Source organism: Pinus tabuliformis, chromosome 4_1 (genome assembly GCF_031772625.1).
Source record: "Pinus tabuliformis cultivar Carrire ecotype Pingquan chromosome 4_1, CPIR1, whole genome shotgun sequence".
Lineage (NCBI taxonomy): Eukaryota > Viridiplantae > Streptophyta > Pinopsida > Pinales > Pinaceae > Pinus > Pinus tabuliformis.
In genome coordinates this window covers 78,594,963-78,614,041 of record NC_142303.1, presented here as the reverse complement: position 1 = coordinate 78,614,041, position 19,079 = coordinate 78,594,963, and the positions used below count along the sequence as shown (strand labels likewise).

The following is a 19,079-nucleotide window of genomic DNA, read 5'->3' as shown; positions in this document are numbered from 1 at the left end:
GGTTCTTGTGGAACTGGAGGAATGCTCAAATTTTCCAAGGTTCTAAGGAACCCCTTCATGCTATTCTTCAGCGTATTCAGGCATGTCATAAATCCTTTCATCAAAATGACTCTCTGCCAATGGCGCCTGCTATCTGATTCTGAGGGTTTTTGCTCCTGCAAGATGGTTTCAGTATTTCTGGATCTCTGTTCCAAGGTTGGGCCGCCTGCTCCTATTTTCTTATGTGCTAATTGTATGTAATCTTTTAATAGGGCTGTTTCTTCAAATGATCGTATAATCTGTTAGCATCTTTGGTCAAGCGGGCTTTGTAGATGGGATATATATGTTTTCCCTTTTTAGATATGGAAGATTCGAACTATCTGTATCCAATTTTTGCAAAGGTTGCTGGGCATTTGGCTCAATCAACAGTTTATGTATTGAAGATCTTTATATTTTCTTAATATAAATCTATGATGGTTTTTTTCTCTGGAAAAAAGTACAATTGTTACTTGACTTTATTAATCCTCCTAGAGTCTACAAATGAGATTTGACTTACTTAGCCTCCAAACAAGACTCCACTTAGATCTTCACATGTTACAGGTGAGCGTATGTAGGTATGTTTTCACGCTCACCAGAACGCATTGACTAAATTTTTGAAATGTCATTGGACTAGTCCCAATAGGCGGCGCTTGTTTGGACTTGTGGCACACAAGAAGCAGCCCCATATATAAGGAACTACAGCCCGACAGGGTTGTACCACACCAACACAGTAGCTATTTATCTCATCTAAATATTGGCCCTCCCTTTCCCCCTCCTTTCTATCTATCTCATCACTTGTAACCATGGCCTCTGTCGTCGACCAAGCTGAGCTGTGCAGCAAATCTGTGAGCATGAATTCACCTGGTGTACAAAGACACACAGGCAATTACCATTCCAATCTCTGGGACGACGAGTTCATCCAGTCCCTCTCAACGCCTTATGGGGTGGGTAATCACTAATTAGCTTTAGCTTCAGCTTCAATTTATTCTTCTGTCGATTCCTTCATCAAATTGAATTAATACAATTGAATAAATTTCTTCTAATCCAATTAATTTCAGGCACCTTCTTACCGCGAACCTGTTGAGAGACTTGTTGGGGAAGTAAAGGAGATGTTCAATTCACTTACAGCACTCACTCCCCTCAATGATCTCCTTCAACACCTTTGGATGGTCGATAGTGTTGAACATTTGGGAATCGATAGGCATTTCAAAAATTAAATAAAATCAGTGTTGGATTATGTTTACAGGTCGGTCATCGTAGCCTTATAATCATTCTTTGTTGTGCTTTATACGTGGAATACATGCGATTATAACCATAAATTATCGATCTTGGTCTGCAACTATTGGAGCGAAAAAGGCATTGGATGTGGTAGAGAGAGTGTTGTTGCTGATCTCAACTCAACTGCCTTGGGGTTGTTGGAAATTTCTGCTAATTTCAAACAAAATTCAACAGAGCAAAACAATGCTCTAATACCATGTTGGAATTTCTGATAATTCTAAACAAAACTAAAAAACAGAACAATACTCTGTTTTAACACAGTGGAAATAAAAATTGTTTGCGGAATACGGTGTTTCAGCAACGCGGAAAATGGTGTTCCAGCAACGCAGTTTCATTAGTTGTTGTTTGCAGTGTAACAGCATTGGTGTTTCAGCAACGCTGAAACTGGTGTATCAGCAACACTCTGTTTTGACATCAATACTATTTTCTGGTTACGGTGTAACAGCGACGCGCAAATATTCTGGTTACAGTGTAACAGCAACGTGCAAATAAAACTTATATTTATAAACAGTAAACCAAATGATACAAATTCGTCTTCCTCACATAGAGGGATTTTCACAGTTGCTATTACAAAACATCTTCCTCTTAACAGAGGGATTCACCAATTTATGCTGAAGAGCATCTTCCTCTTGACAGAGGGGTTCACCAGTCTATGCTGAAAAGCATCTTCCTCTTGACAGAGGGATTCACCAGTCTATGCTGAAAAACATCTTCCTCTTGACAGAGGGATTTCACAACTGTCTATGCTGAAAAGCATCTTCCTCTTGACAGAGGGATTACAACAAGAACGCTTTAGTTCCACAAACCAATTTCTGCTATCTCAGAAAATTACAGTTTCAGCACTGCTGTGCGTTACAAGAAAGACTCTGTTTCAGCACTGCTGTGCATTACAGAAAAGACTCTCTATCATTCTTCTCTCTTAAAACAGAACTGTTGTTCATTACATTTATATGTTAAAACATATCTCTAACTTTAAACAATAAGATAATAAAAATATCTTCTAAAGCTTATCTGCATATTGAATTCAGCAAACGGTGATGCCTTTTGAAGAAATGAAGTCGGCTGCTGCAGGGGAATTTAATGTTGAAAATTTAATGCACATTAATGTGGAAAATATCAAGCACGACTTTGTGGCATCCAACAGTCTGGAATATCTAAAGCAAATCAGATTTCTGTCCAGCTGTTTATGTTGCAGTTGGAATTAAATTCCAACACTCCCCCTTAATTTCAATTGTTGGGTTTTTCTGCATACCCAGGCATTTCCTGAAATCATCAAAACTTTTCTTTCCCAATGGTTTTGTCAAGATGTCAGCGAACTAATCCTCTGTTCTGCAGTGCTGCAAAACAATCTCACCATTGTTAACCAATTCACGTATGAAGTGAAATTTGGTGTCTATGTGCTTTGTCCTTTTATGAAAAACAAAGATTTTAGACAATGCTATTGCTGAGCTATTGTCACAGTAAATGGTTGTGCCATATTCTTGTTCATGACACAAATCTCTGAGAACTCTTCTCAACCACACTGCTTGGCATGCTGCTGCTGTTGCTGCCACATACCCTGCCTCTGCTATTGACAAAGACACAACTGGTTGCTTCTTCGAAGTCCATGAGATGGCTCCCGATCCCATATGAAACACATATCCCGATGTGCTTTTCCTATCATCAACACTTCCAGCCCAATCACTGTCAGTGTAACCTGTCAACATGAAACTTTCAGAAGTGGAGTATAAAATACCAAACCCCTTCGTTCCATTCACATACCTTAGAATCCTCTTGGCTGCCTGCCAATGAGCCTCTTTCGGCCTTTCCATAAATCTGGAGATTAAACTCACAGTGTGCATAATGTCTGGCCTAGTTGTAGTCAAATACATAAGGCTGCCAACTATGCTCTTGTACAATTTTGGATCAAAATCCTTGCTGCTGTCTTCTTTGAGCAATTTCAACCCCATTACAGTTGGAGTCACAGCTGCCTTGTTGTTCTGCATGTTAAATCTCTTCAACACTGCTTCTACATATTTAACTTGAGAAATGAAAACACCATTTTCACTTTGGTCTACTTCAATTCCAAGAAAATATCTTAAGAAGCCCAAGTCAGTCATTTCAAATTCACTTTTCATGAATGCTTTAAAATCAGCAATGAGAGAAGCGTCATTGCTAGTAAAAATCAAATCATCTACATATAAAACAACAATAAGAATCTTACCGTCATTCTCCTTTATGTAGAGTGTGGGTTCACCATCACACTTATCAAACCCATTCTCAATTAGATAAGCATCTATTCTGCTGTACCATGCTCTTGGAGCTTGCATCAGCCCATAAAGAGCCTTCTTCAGTTTGCAGACTTTATGCTCTTGGCCTTCAACTTCATAGCCTGGAGGTTGTTCAACATAAACCTCTTCTTTTAACACTCCATTCAGGAATGCAGATTTAACATCCATCTGATAAATCTTCCATTTTTGTTGTGCTGCAATAGACAACACTGTTCTGACTGTTTCCATCCTTGCTACTGGTGCAAAGGTTTCATCATAGTCTTTGCCTTGTTGCTGCTTGTAGCCTTTCACAACAAGTCTTGCTTTGTGCCTGTCAATCTTGCCTTCAGAATTGCTTTTGGTCTTATAGACCCACTTAACTCCAATGGCATCTTTGCCTTCAGGGAGGTCCACTAACTCCCATGGTTTACTCTTCTCAATTGCACCAATTTCTTCATTCATTGCTTCAATCCATTTATCTTCATTTACAACATCTTCAAAATGAACTGGGTCATCAACATGACTAGATAAAGCAAACAAAGAATTCGTACCTCCATTTGTTGCTTCTTGTGGTGTGCTTGGAGAAGCACATTCATTTCTCCTCAAGGGTGTCTCTTGCTACCCTTGTGTTGGTGCTGCTGTTTGGGGATGTACTTCAGCCATCTCCTCGTCATCTTCATCATGAGACAAACAGTTTTTATCATTCACTGTTTTCTCTAAGCTTTTATCACAAGCTTCCTCCTCAATGAGCTGAGGTTTTACTATCTTCACTTTCTCCATGCCTTGATAGGATGTCTTGAGAGTTTTCCATGCTTCTCTGGATGTCTTGGTTGCTGCTATCCTTGGAAACACACTCTCATCCACTGCTCGATACAAGAAGTAGAGGGCCTTAACATCCTCCTTCTTATAGTTCTTCAACAGCTCTTTCTCTGCCTGAGTTAAGCTATTAAACTCATTTTCATTTGTTGGTTCTTCAAAACCATCTTCAACAAATTCCCATAAATATTCTGAGAAAAGAAAAGCTCTCATAAATATTTCCCAATAGTCATAATTTTTCCCATTAAGTAGTGGGAGCTGAGTATTAAAAATACCCATGCTAGTGCTGGTGCTGGCCATTCTTGCACTCTTCAAAAATACTTGACTGTGTATTAAAATAACTGACTGTCTTCAATAGTAACACAAAAAACTTGAGAAATACCTGGATCCTTTTGCTGAGTCTTCGCTCTGCTGGAGAAGCTGCTTCAGCAAGAAACCTTCCTTCAGCTTCTTTGACGTCTTCAAAGAGCCTGGACAATCTCTGATACCATGTTGGAAATTTCTGATAATTTCAAACAAAATTCAACAGAGCAAAACAATGCTCTGATACCATGTTGGAATTTATGATAATCCTAAACAAAACTGAAAAACAGAACAATACTCTGTTTTAACACAACAGAAATAAAAATCATTTGTGGAATACGGTGTTTCAGTAATCCGAAAACTGGTGTTTCAGCAACGCAGTTTCGTCAATTGTTGTTTGCAGTATAACAGCATCAGTGTTTCAGCAATGCTGAAACTGGTGTATCAGCAACACTCTATTTTGACGTCAAGATTAATTTCTGGTTATGGTGTAACAACAACGCGCAAATATTCTGGTTATGGTGTAACAACAACGTGCAAATAAAACTTATATTTATAAACAGTAAACCAACTGATACAAATTCGTCTTCCTTACATAGAGGGATTTTCACAATTGCTATTACAAAACATCTTCCTCTTAACAGAGGGATTCACCAATTTATGCTGAAGAGTATCTTCCTCTTGACAGAGGGGTTCACCAGTCTATGCTAAAAAACATCTTCCTCTTGACAGAGGGATTCACTAGTCTATGTTGCAAAGCATCTTCCTCTTGACAGAGGGATTTCACAACTGTCTATGCTGAAAAGCATCTTCCTCTTGACAGAGGGATTACAACAGGAATGCTTCAGTTCCACAAACCAATTTCTGCTATCTTAGAAAATTACAGTTTCATCACTGTTGTGCATTACAAGAAAGACTCTATTTCAGCACTGCTGTGCGTTACAGAAAAGACTCTCTATCATTCTTCTCTCTTAAAACAGAACTGTTGTTCATTACATTTATATGTTAAAACATATCTGACGTTAAACAATAAGATAATAAAAATATCTTCTAAAGCTTATCTGCGTATTGAATGCAGCAAGCAGTGATGCCTTTTGAAGAAATCAAGTCGGCTGCTGCAGGGGAATTTAATGCTGAAAATTTAATGCACATTAATGTGGAAAATATCAAGCACGACTTTGTGGCATCCAATAGTCTGGAATATCTACAACAAATCAGATTTTTGTCCAGTTGTTTATGTTGCAGTTTGAATTAAATTCCAACAGAGGTTCCGAACTCTTCGACTACACGGATTTCCAGTGTCCTCAGGTAGATATATACCCAGTACATACATTTTATTACTAAATCGATGCTTTCAGAAAAGTTGAATTCTAGTATCTATAATTTTTCGGCCTCTCTCATTGATCTGCTTTAACAAATGTTTTCAATTTATTTCATCTCAGATGTTTTGGAAGTTTTCAAAGATCAAAATGGGAAGTTTGCAGGCTGCTCTGCCAATGCTCAGACAGAGGCAGAGATGATAGGCATTCTCAATTTATTTAGGGCCTCCCTTGTTGCCTTTCCTGGGGAGAAAGTCCTGGAAGAGGCTCAAATATTCTGTACATCATATTTGCAAGAAGCCCTAAAAATTATTCCGATCTCCAATGATAGTCTTTCACGAGAGGTGAGGCAGCGATACCAATTCAAATTCACAAAATAGAGTATTTTACTGTATGCCTTTTAGATTTTTTAATAGCAACAATACTGTGGCTGGCAGATCGAATACGTTGTTGAATATGGTTGGCTCACAAATTTTCTGAGATTGGAAGCAAAGAATTACATGGACGTTTTTGGAAAGGACACTAGTCCCTGCATTAAGTACGTACAGTATATTTATATTATATATTGTAGTGGGCCCATTATTTTATCTAATCAAAGTCATCTAAATTACAGGAATTTTATGTTAACTCCACTTTGCATTCACCTTTTCAGGACGACGACCATGACCCAGAACCTTTTAGATCTTGCAAAATTGGAGTTCAATATCTTTCACTCCTTACAACAAAAAGAGTTAAAACAACTCTCCACATAATGATCAGTTGTCACCCGGATTATCATGTCTTTTTTTACAGACAAATTCGGATTTGAGTGGTCACATATTCAAAAATTTATATTATTTTGTGTGCAGATGGTGGAAAGATTCGGGTTTCTCTCAACTGACATTCACTCGACATCGTCGCGTGGAATTCTACACTTTGGCCTCCTGCATTGCCACTGAGCCCAAACATTCAGCATTCAGATTGGGGTTTGCCAAACGTGTTATCTTGGAATAGTTCTGGACGACATCTATGACACTTTCGGAATGATGGAGGAGCTCGAACTCTTCACAGCCGCAATTAAGAGGTAGAGGTGGTGATGACTAATTAGCTTCCTTAGATCGATGGTTTAATCCAATAAAAATTAGCAACTAACTGTGTGTGCGTATGATGATCAGATGGGGTCCCTCCACCAAGCCATGCTCTCCGAGTCAAGGACTAGGAAAAAGGCAGGGGTTTCAGAAGCATATGAACCAGCCATACAAGGAGCTACTTCCAACAACCAAACTATCACCTTCGCATGGGCATACCAGAATGAATTAAGCGGCTTTCGGAGAAGTTCTTTTAAGAAGATGTGTTCGCCCAAACTGGAGTTAACTCGGGGCGGGAACAGAGCCAGGGAAGACTTCCTAGGAAATTCGTTCAGGTGTGATTGTCTCCATAGTTGGGGTTTGCCTTAAGGTGGAATGCTTGCTTGACGTTAGGAGGGCAAGTAGTTCCTTTCAAAACCTCTGCCTCCTCTCCTCTCCCTAATGGTCGAGCCCCCTAAAGGGTCCTTATCAGTCGAGCCCCCTAAAGGGTCCTGAAAATGCTATAATAGTAGGGGAATCTTGAAAAACCTCCGCCACCCCCCACCCAATAAGTAAATTCAATCAATTTTTAGGGATATATATGGGAGTGATTCATTGAATGGCCATTTCAACATCCCCTCTTTTATATAGTATTCATAAAAGAGAACTGTGTTTGAAGGGAGTGTCTTTCTAAGTGAATCTAATGTATCTCCATTACTATTTATTGAATTCCCCCCTTCTGAATCCATTAATGGAAGGTCCTTTTTCTTCATTGTTGTACTTATGAATGTGACTATCTGTGCTTTCACCTTTGGGACTAGGTAAGTATCTTTGCTTAACAGGTAGAAAGGGATGGATGAAGGGTCTGTTCTGAACTGGTATAAGAGGGAGGGTATTTGGCTTTCTCCTTCCTTTCACCCTGTGGGTGAGGGCCCCTCCCCCAAAAGAGAGTTGTACGTTAGTGACTTTTAGTTACTTATTTGAGAGCCCAATAAGTAAATTGAAAAGAGGAGGTGGGTGATTCTATTCTGGTTCCTATCTCGAATGACGTAATTACGTATATAATGAATGCCGACCAAGACAATGAGAAGGTACAACCGACTGGATCCACTCCCCGCGCTTTTCTCTGAACCGACTGGATCCACTCACTCAAGACCCTTTAGGGGGCTCGACTGATAAGGAGAGGACCGGCAGGGTGCGTAAGCACACTCGACTGTCAAGGCCGCCATTGGCTCGACCATAAGGATGCGTAAGCATGCTCGACTGTTAAGGATGCGTTGGATTCAAGTTCAATAAAACCTCCGCCTCCTCGTGGGGCAAGAATAGTAGGGAAATATGTGAAAACCTCCGCCAAGGTGAAAATGACAAAGCCTTGTTCATGAAGGATGCCCTCGGACTCAGATCTCAATCACGGAGGTTTTGGAATATTGAGCAACGAATGAATGCATAATGACATAGACCTCCTGGCTCTGACTGGCGATGATCAACTATCGGCTGACCCACTGGGAGTGCCTTCCAGAATATATGAAAGGCATATATATGGTGTTTTACGATTGCGTTAATCAAATGGCTCGAGAGGCGGAGAAGACTCAAGGCCGAGACACGCTCACCTATGCTCGAAATACGGTATGGAAAATATTAACCCATACATACATTTGCAGTGAAAAGCATATTTATTTTCTCATAATGTTCATAGGTTTGTAAAATATTGGGGCTCCAAACTCAGGCTAACTTAATTCACTTTGCATGTACTGTACTGGTGCGCAGTGGGAAGTCGTATTTGATGCGTTTCTGGAAGAAGCAAAGTGGATGTCCTGTTAGAGTCGGTCTAGTAGCCCTTCACCAGAGATCAAAGCTCTTTGCATTTCATGATTAGGTGTCCCATCAGTGTGATCATGTTGCATTCCGTTAGGCATGCCATAATCCTGGTGGAGGGAGTTTGTGTCTTTTATTCCCCTCTTGTTTGGCACTGCTGGTTCAGGTTTGTTTAAGTAAATGAAATCCTCAAAGGGTCATTCATCTTGCTTTAAGTTTTGAGGTCTTAGGTCTAGGGTTGAGTCCATTTTTGTCTTCAGAGGTCATAAAGGACCAGCAGGCTAGAGGGATGTCCTTCATTAAACATTTCTCATCATTGTACAGCTAAATTTTTACCTTGTTCTCAAAAACTCTATTTTTTGAAAACAAAGGTCATTATCTCATTTTTGTAAAAATTCTCAAAATTTCAAATTCTTCAAATGTCGAAGTGCAGCCTTGGTCTCCTTTTCCAAAGCACCTTAGAAGCTATCCCTGCAAAAATTTTCAGAAGAAATCATCATTTCAACCAATTTTTCAAAGAAAAGAAATCAAAAGTCAGAGCCAATTAATTTAAAAAAAGTGTCAACACTCAAAACATTACAAAGTGGGTTTGGGCAAGTAAAAATCAAAAGGAAGCCTATAAAAGCATATCACTCCTCATTTGCAACTCATTTGCCTCTCACAATCTAAGTGAATCCTCGCAAAGGCGATTTTAGGAGTTCTTGAGCAAGTTGAGCAGTTTCAGAGGCGCGCTACGCATCAGGAGAGGCACGTTACGCGTCAGGGGCGCGCTACGCGTCAGGGAGATTTTTTCAGTGTTATTTTGCACGTGCGCTACGCGTCAGAGGGGCGCTACGCGTTGGGCAAGGCGCGCTACGCGTTGGGGTTTCAGCTCAACAAACTGCCAGCAAGTCATCAAATCGATTTTTCTCTCAGGCAAAGTGCAGGTAGGCCTCTCCTCCATGGTTAGATTTGGTTTTGCAAGATGAAAGAGAAATTTAATATGTTCAAATGCTATGAAATTGATAAATCAAAACCCTACTTTCTTGTGAAAAATTTAAAGTCTCAATGGTGCTAGGGTTTCAAATTTCTCTTGCTGTCCAAGGTTGCCCATTTGTAATCCTTTCTTTTCCCTCATTTTCATCACCTTTCCCTTTAAAATTTTCCCATGAAATTTCATAATTCTCCTCTCTAAAATTCCTAAAAGCATACTTAATTCTTAAACCCTACTTCACTTTAAAATCCCACAATTTTGTAATTTCCCATGCTTGTCTTCCCTAAATTCCTTCTTTGTGTTTATTCTCCCTAATTCCCACATGTTCCCCTATCCCTAACAATTCCCTTGTATTTATGTCCCCTTGGTGACAACATTTGAAAAAGTCAAAAAGCAGTTAATTGGGTGCCAAGTCAGCAATATATTTCAGTCATCTTGCCTTCATAACCATGTCAGAAACCGAATCAGATTATGAGCAGAGTTATGACAGTGATTCAACCCCAGAGGTAGAAGTGCCAAGGAGGCATCACAAGGGTGGTAAGGGTGGTCGGTATGTCAGAGAGGAGCCCACTTCATTGGCTCATTTGCAAGCTTGTCCACTTGCAATGTCATGTTTTCAGTATCAATCATGCTTTGGATATTGTGAGAGGATCTCACAAATTCAACACCATAGAGAGCTGGTCCGCTTGTTTGTCCTACATTTGCACAATGGCCATGTGAACCTTGCAGGAGTGGATTTCACCTTATCACCTGAAATGGTTGCTCAAGCCACCGGGATACCAAATGTTGGGGAAGAGTGGACCAAGCGCAAGCTGCTAGACAAATTTCACAATCAACCATACATCAAACCCGGATGCATGAGGCACCTTACTGCTGTTTTTCCTTTCAGATTCCTAAGGGATGAGTATGCACCCTTGATGAGGCTCATTATGCGCTATTTCACTTGTGAGGGCAGATTTTCACGTTTATATTCGTACCATATCCGTTTGTTGATGCATTTCACCTGGGTACGAATGATGAACATTCCATTTTTCATGTGCCGAAATATAGAGAAGATGGTGCCTGTAGTGCAAAGGAAGAACCCCGCACAACAATTCAAAAGCATATATCATTATGCACTAATCGAGATCGTAGTAATGCATCAGTTAGCACAGCAGGGTATTGCTTGGGAGGATTTCATTTCTCGCGACTTCTTCATGGTGCCACAGCCACCTCCCGAGATTGTCCATGATGAGGGAGGGCCTTCACATCAGTTTGACATTCCTGAGCTAGAGCATGTCAGCACTCCTCCATATGTTACATATCAGAGAGGCCACAGGGTCTTATTTGCATCTGCACAGCGAGTATTATCTCCACACCAGGTGGAAGGGGTCTCGCCTTCTTCATCAGCACAGTGAGTGTTATCTCCACATCAGGTGGAAGGGGCCTCGCTTTCGACAGCAGCACAGGTACAAGAGAGAGGCAAGCAGCCCAAGATTGATGAGGGGCCATCAGGTGATCCAGACATAGATATTGTTGACCTTGATATTAGCTCTCCTAGCTTAGAGTCAAAGGAGATCATTCAGCAACTTAGGGCGGAAAATGACTTGTTGCAACAAAATTTGGAAATGGCAAATTGGACAATCACATACTTGGAGCAGCGCAACAAGTAGTTGGAGGATGAACACACTCTTGATGAGTTGCGGAGGATCCGAGAAGACCGGAACTTGGCTCGCAAGAGACCCGGTGATTTGACACCTATTGAGCAAGGGTCTATGCTCATTCGGGTGAACTCTCATTTACAAAGGTTTATAGCCAAGGCAAACAGGGACAAAGACATGCTCCGCCACATGAAGAATCATTATTGGGCCCGCATGCATGTGTGCAAAGCAAAAATGAAGGTACTCAAAGCACGCTTGGCCAAGGCACTAAAACGGAGGAAAAGGCCCGATCCGCTTCAGATTTTGGCTGAAGCCACCTTGAGGGAGCATGGTGCTCAATGATATACTTCCAGCTCAAAATTCAGGAAATTTGGAGCAATTTTGGTCAATTTTGAATTTTTTGTGCCAAAAACAGGTATTTGCCCTCAACGCGTAGCGCGCCACGCGCTACCCTTAAGTTGGGGAGGTCCATTTCACAAAAACTCAAAAATTTTGGATTTTTCATGACAAATTACACTTGCTCAGCCACTTCCAAGACATTTCATGGAGATTTGAGCCCCCAAAAGGTCAAAAAACAAGCAAAAAATGACCTTTTGCCACTTTTTGGACACACAGGAAGCAGTCTTGAGAGATTGCATTTTTGGAGGGGAAAATGGCCACCAAATTGAGAAATTCCACTTGGGCTGGAGAGTAGACGTCCAAACCTTTCCAACAAGCCCACTTGTGTCTCATTTGGATGTCGGGAAGTGCCTCAAAAGTGGCCTGAAAGGTGCGCTACGCGTTGGGAAAATTTGCCAATTTTGCACCTTCAGCACAGGAAAACGCAGCAGTGACTAGTTTTGACTTTTTGGTTGGATTTTTCATCCTCTTTGATGTAATTTCATGTTTACTTGACACTTATTTACCTATTCTAGATGATTCATTCATAAAATAGCAAACAATTAATGAATGAATTGGTTTCCTAGCTTATAGAGGCAAGTTGTTTTGATTGCCTAGATTGTAGTGCTCAGTTTAGAATTGGTTGAAACAGCGCCTAGGATGATGAGCTAGACCCCTAGAGGCTAGGGAATGGGTTGGCATGCTCTATATTATGTATTTTCTAAATCATTTTCATGGTTGGAGTGGTTGGACTCTTGAGGGATAAACTTAGACTGTTTACACTTTGTATCTCTGCAATTTTGGCAAAGGAAAGACCAGGGTTTTGCAGCACTATTTGGGATTCCTGTGGTTATTTGTGTTGATGGTTTGTTTCTCTCATGTACTTTTAAGTTTGTTATGTGCATCATTTTCCTACTCTTCTTTTCTGCAAATTAAGTAAATGAAGTGTTAAGGTAGAATTCATGGTTTCTATGCTCTGCCTTTAAGTTTGCTTAATATCAATGTTTTCATCTGTTTAAGGAGAACTCTCGATGGTTTCTTGCTCTCCTTAGCTCCTCACCGGTCATATCCATCCATTCACTTATTTCAAAGGCATCAAGACAATCTCCTACCTTGCCCCAAAAAGACCTCTGCAAAAATTGTGTCTCATCCCCGCACCCAAAATTGTCGTGCTCAGTTTTCCAACAAAACCCTAAAAATTTAAAATCAAACTTTCCCCATCAGTTTACTAGCCTAAAATGAGTGTTCTTTATTGGTCATCTCAGCCATTTTAAGACCTTTTGTCGAGATAGACCCAGAGAGAGCCCTCTCCTGTCCCCATAGGGCTAGCTACGAGGCTAAGTGGTTTGATGTTGCCTTGGATTTTGTCTTTTTCAGCCTGAGGCCAAATTCAAGCGCTAACATGTCCAGCGGTTATATACCGACGTTTGAGGAGTATTTGGAGAACGGGAAGGTGAGTTTTGGGTATCGAGCAGCCACACTGCAACCCATTCTCACGTTGGATATTTCCCTCCCCCTTCACGTCCTGCAGGAGATTCATTTCCCATCCAGTTTCAATGACGCGGCATCTTCCATCCTTCGACTACGAGGTGACGTGTGCCGCTACCAGGTAAATTGGCATTGCAGCTTCTATATTGCTTCTATCTCAAATCAAACATAAAGTAGTACAGTTAACTGGTTTTGGAGTTGAAATGAAATTGAATCATATTGAACGCATGGCATGGGATGGTGAATGCAGGCCGAGCGAAGCCGTGGTGAAGAAGCTTCGTCTACATCCTGCTATATGAAGGAAAACCCTGGAGCAACAGAATAAGATGCCCTAAATCACATAAAGAGCATGATAGAGGAAAAGATGAAAGAAATAAATTAGGAGTTTCTGAAACCGGACACCAATGTTCCCATCTCCTCCAAGAAACATGCTTTCGACATTCTAAGAGCTTTCTACCACCTCTACAAATACCGAGATGGCTTCAGCATTGCCAACAGTGAAATAAAGAATTTGGTCATGCGAACTGTACTTGAACCTCTGTCTCTCTAACCCTCCCAGATACAAATCACAAAGTATGTCACCTGGGTGGCATTCCTAGTATGTGTAAATGGTAGGCCATTTTTGTAAACTCCAAGGCACATTAGCCATTTTTTTTTCCATGGTTGATTAAATACTATGATTTTTAATAGCCATATTTTTTTCCATGGTTGATTAAATTCTATGATTTTTAATTTTCAATACGCAAGAGCCATGTTCTTTTCCCAAGTTTTTGCGATTTTCTACCACAATGAACCAAGGCGGCCACCTCATTCAAACAATTCGGACTTGATTGATTGAGTACAAAGGAGACTTGATTTATGAAGACTAAGGAGACGGATATTTGATTGAGTACAAAGGAGACGGATATTGTTCCGTTAATCGTGGAGTCTATAAATGAGATTTGACTTACTTAACCTCCAAACGAGACTCCACTTAGAGCTTCACATGTTACAGTGGATAGCTAAGCATATCTATTCTCACGCTGACGAGAACCCATTGATTGAATTTTTCAAATGTCATGGGATTCCACATAGGCGGGGCTTGGTTGGACTTGTGTCACACGTGAAATGGTAATAAGCCCCATATATATATGGGTTTACGAACATGTTGTTGCTATTTATGTTGATGCAAGAGCATTTTATTCTGGTTGGAATTGGTAAAAAACAAATGAAATTTGGAAGGAATTAGATTTTTTTATTATTATTAAATTAGTTTTGTTTTAGTTTAAACCTTAGAAGGTTGGATAGGAATGATGTTAGAAAAATTATGAGATATTATTCACTTTTGTGGATATAGATGGAAGTAGTTTTTTATCAAGTCTAGAAAATAGATTATATTTTTTGAGGAAAGCTAAGACTTTTTGGAGAAAAATAGGGAGTTTGATCTTTTTTAGAAAATTCTAACCAAATTTTAGTAATAACAGAAGAGGAATTAGATATATGATTATGTATGCATGTATTTATTCAGTTTTTGCAATTCAGAAGAAAATAAAAATATATGTTAGAAATTTGTTGGAGGTTCTGTAAATTGAAAGTGTAATTTGAAAGTGAGAATGGTTTAATGTTGCTTGCACAATCTTGTTGCGGATCAGGCAAGATCTGGCATCAATTTTTGTATCAGAGCTATAACACATAGAAAAAAAAGTGTGAAATTGCATTTCACGCTTGATGGGGAAGATGAGGTCGAAGAGGAAGACCAACAACTGATACTGGAGATAGCGAGGACATGAGACATGTCCAAGAAAGGCTAGAAGCCTTAGAGATGAATAAGCAAAGAGATCCAAAGACTAGAGACATTAATAAATCTAAAGAAAAGTCTCCAACAGAAAATGAAGAACATGGTGGAGAGCCTGTAGAAATTAAATTGATAAGGTCAATGATTGGGGCTATTTCGAGGCCTAAAATGGAGATACCTACCTATAGTGGTAGCTTGGAATCGGAAGAATTAATAAATTGGATCAATGCTTTAGATAACCATTTTGAGTACGTGGAGGTAGTTGAAGACAAATAGGTGAAGTTTGTTGTTACTAGATTGAGAGGACACACAACTCTTTGGTGGGATGGAGTTCAAGAAGAAAGGCGAAGAGAGGACAAAGCTAATATCAAAAGCTGGAGCAGAATGGTGGCGAAGCTGAAATGTAAATTTTTGCCCAAAGATTACGAATTGTCTTTATTAAGGGAAATGCAATTTGAAACGAAGGTCATTGATTGTTAAAGAGTATACTGAAGAAATGTTATAAGGTGAATATTAGAGCAAGATACATCAAAGAAACACCTGAAAAGGTTGCCAAATATATCAATGGGTTGTGGTTTGAGATTCAATATGAGTTTAGCCTATTTTCACCCAGAACTGTAGCAGATGCTTACCAATTTGCCTTGAAAGTAAAGGAAAAATTTGCTAGAAAACAAAGCCAAACGAATAGAGGGATGAGTCCTATAAGGGGAACATGGCAAACCAACTACTGAGAGAAAACTCAACCTCCAAAGGAAGGCGAAGGTAGTTCAAGCAATCAACCATCAAGAGGAGGTGAATCAAGAGAAAGGTGACCTTTCTCAAGAGGACGTGGTCGAGGCAAAGGCTACCATGTTCAATGTTACAAATGTGAGAAATTGGGACATATGTCATGGGATAGCCCATAAAATAATCCTATAAGCCAAACAGGAGCAAATATAGTAGAAGCACAAGAAGAAAATGTAGCTACAATTATCCATGAAGAAACACCAGAGGTAGAAGAATCATTATTGATGAAGATAATCTTGATTAAGTCTAAAAAAGAAGTTAAGGAACCAGCACAAAGAAAAACCTTATTTAGAACCACATGCAAATCAAGAGGCAAGCATTGCAAAGTGGTGATTGATAGTGGTAGCACAAATAACTTGTTCTCCATAGAAATGGTAGAGAAGTTGGGGTTGCAGAGAAGAACAAATCCCACACCTCACAAGATGTCTTCATGAAAAAGCCATCAAATATTGGTGAATGAGCAGTGTAAAGTGGAGTTATAGATTGATAATTACAAGGATGAGGCATTATGTGATATAATGCCAATGGATGTGTGCCATGTGTTTTTGGGAAAAGCATCGAAGTATGATGGAAAGCCATTCATGATGGCCAACAAAACACCTATACTCTTGAGAAAAATGGCCAAAAACATCTGCTAGTACCTTTGGAGGATAAGGATCCAAAAGAGGATGTTTGTCCTAGTGTGCTACTTATGGACAGGAAGGAACTGTTGCAAGAATTCAAAAAGAAAGAAGAAATTCATTTTTCTTTGATTGGTAACCCCAAGGTAATTCTTACTAGCACAAATTTAAATGATTTTCCTGAAGAAGTCAATGTTATGTTGGATGAGTTTTTAGATATAATTGTTGAGGAGTTGTCAAATAAGTTTCCTCCTTTTGGAACCATTAGTCATCATATAGATCTAATTCTGGGGGCAAGTCTTCAAAATAGATCAAAATATCGCATGACTCCACTAGAAAATGAAGAGATAAAGAAACAAGAGCAGGAGTTGTTGGACAAAGGATTAACAAAGGAGATCTTAAGTCCATGTGTTGTTCCCACCGTGCACAGCATAAAGAAAGATGGTGGATGGAGATTGTGTACTGATTCAAGGTCCATCAATAAAATTACAATCAGGTATAGATTTCCACTTCCCCGCATTGAATATCTGATTAATTTTTTAAGTGGTGCTAATTATTTTTATAAAATTGATCTCAAGGGTGGCTATCACCAGATTAGAATTAGAGAGGGTGATGAATGGAAAACAAATTTCAAAACCAACAATGGGTTGTATGAGTGATTGGTAATGCCTTTTGGCCTTACCAATGCACCTAGGATGTTTATGAGATTAATGAATGAAGTATTGAAAGAATTTACATGTAAATTTCTTATTGTTTATCTAGATGAAATTTTAGTGTATAGCCAAACAAAACAAGAGCATCTCAAGCATCTCAAATTAGTTTTGGGCACCCTATAGCAAGAGAAGTTGTTGATAAGTTTAACGAAATGTAGCTTCATGAAGAATGAGTTGGTATACCTGGGATTTGTGTTTTCAGAAGAAGGATTGAAGATGAATCCAAATAAATTTAAGGAAATCATTAACTTGCCTATTCTAAGGAATATGTTTGATGTAAGAACATTTCATGTCCTTGCAATTTTCAACCGAAATTTTATAAAGAATTTGAGTAATTTGTACGCACCCATTGTTGACACAATCAAGGAGAATAAGTAGCCATTTAAATGGGCTATAGCAGCTGATAAACATTTCAAAATACCGAAGAAAAGGATAATTGAACAACCTGTATTAGCATTACCAAATTTTAACAAATGTTTTCAAGTTGAGAAATATGCAAGTGGAGATGCTATTAGAGATGTCCTAAGTCAAGAAGGAATGGTGATTTCATATTTTAGTGAAAAATTAAATGAAACGAGGCAAAAGTATTCCTCTTTTGTCTTTAAAAAATTGAAGGCAATATCTTCTGCCCAAGGATTTTGTTCTTTATACTGATAATAATGCTCTACAATTTATGAACAGTTAGGCCAAATTAGATCAAAGGCATGCTAAATGGGTGGAGTTCTTGTAAAATTAGACATTTTTCATCAAGCATACAGGTGGTAAACCAAATAAGGTTGTTGATGCATTAAGTAGAATAAATTTGATTTTGCATGAGTTTCAAATCAACACTCTAGGATTTGATGAAATGAAGGAGATGCATAAGGAAGATGTTGATTTTAAAGATGCATATGCTTCTTATAAATATCTAGTTAGTGGTGATAGGAGTACATGTTTGAGCTTTATGTCGTAGGAAGGATTGTTATTTAAGGGTAGCAGATTATGCATACCCAAATTTTCTATGAGAGAAAATCTTATCAGGGAAAAACATAGCGGAGGATTATCAGGACATTTTGGGCAAGATAAAACTTTTGCTCAATTTAATGCTTTTAATTTTTTCCAGGCACGTAAGCTAATGCGAAAAGGCTTGTTGTAAAATGTAAGACCTTCCAGCATGCGAAGGGAAGAAGTCAAAATATAGGTTTATATCATCCATTATTGATTCCTACTAGGCCATGGGATTTAATGAGCATGATATTTATATTGGGATTGTCAAGGACTCAAAGAGGTAATGAATCTATATATGTTCTGGTTGATAGATTCTCTAAAATGACACATTTTATACAATGTAGAAAAACTAGTGATGCCACCAATGTTACCAATTTGTTCTTTAAATAGGTCATAAGGTTGCATGGATTGCCTAGAAGCATTGTATCTCATAGAGACACAAGGTTTTTCGGTCATTTTTGGAGAACATTATGGAAGAAGTTGGGTACTAACCTTAATTTCAACTCAGCCTATCACCCACAAACTGATGGGAAAACAAAAGTTGTGAATAGGAGCTTGGGAAACATCCTAAGAAGCTTGGTAAGTGAAACTCCCAAACAATGGGATCAAGTTCTTGCTCAGGCTGAATTTGCATACAATGATACACCCAACAGAAGTACAGGTATGAGTCCCTTCCAGATCTTGTATGGAATGCATCCAAGGGGAGTATATGAATTGAGGAATTTGGGAAAACAAGATATAAGAAGTGCAGAAGGTGAAGAATTTGCAGTGAGCATGCAAGAATTGCAAGAAAGAGTAAAACAACAACTACAGGAAAGCAACAATAAATAAAATCGAAGGGTTGATTCAAAGAGAAGGAAAAAAAACTTTGATATT

The 19,079-nt window shown here is 39.1% G+C and overlaps 1 pseudogene; it reads left to right on the top strand.

The window, feature by feature from the left end:
* The first annotated feature begins 869 nt into the window (after positions 1 to 869).
* LOC149174265 ((E,E)-alpha-farnesene synthase-like) lies at positions 870 to 14,188 on the top strand (annotated as a pseudogene).
* The last annotated feature ends 4,891 nt before the right edge of the window (positions 14,189 to 19,079 follow it).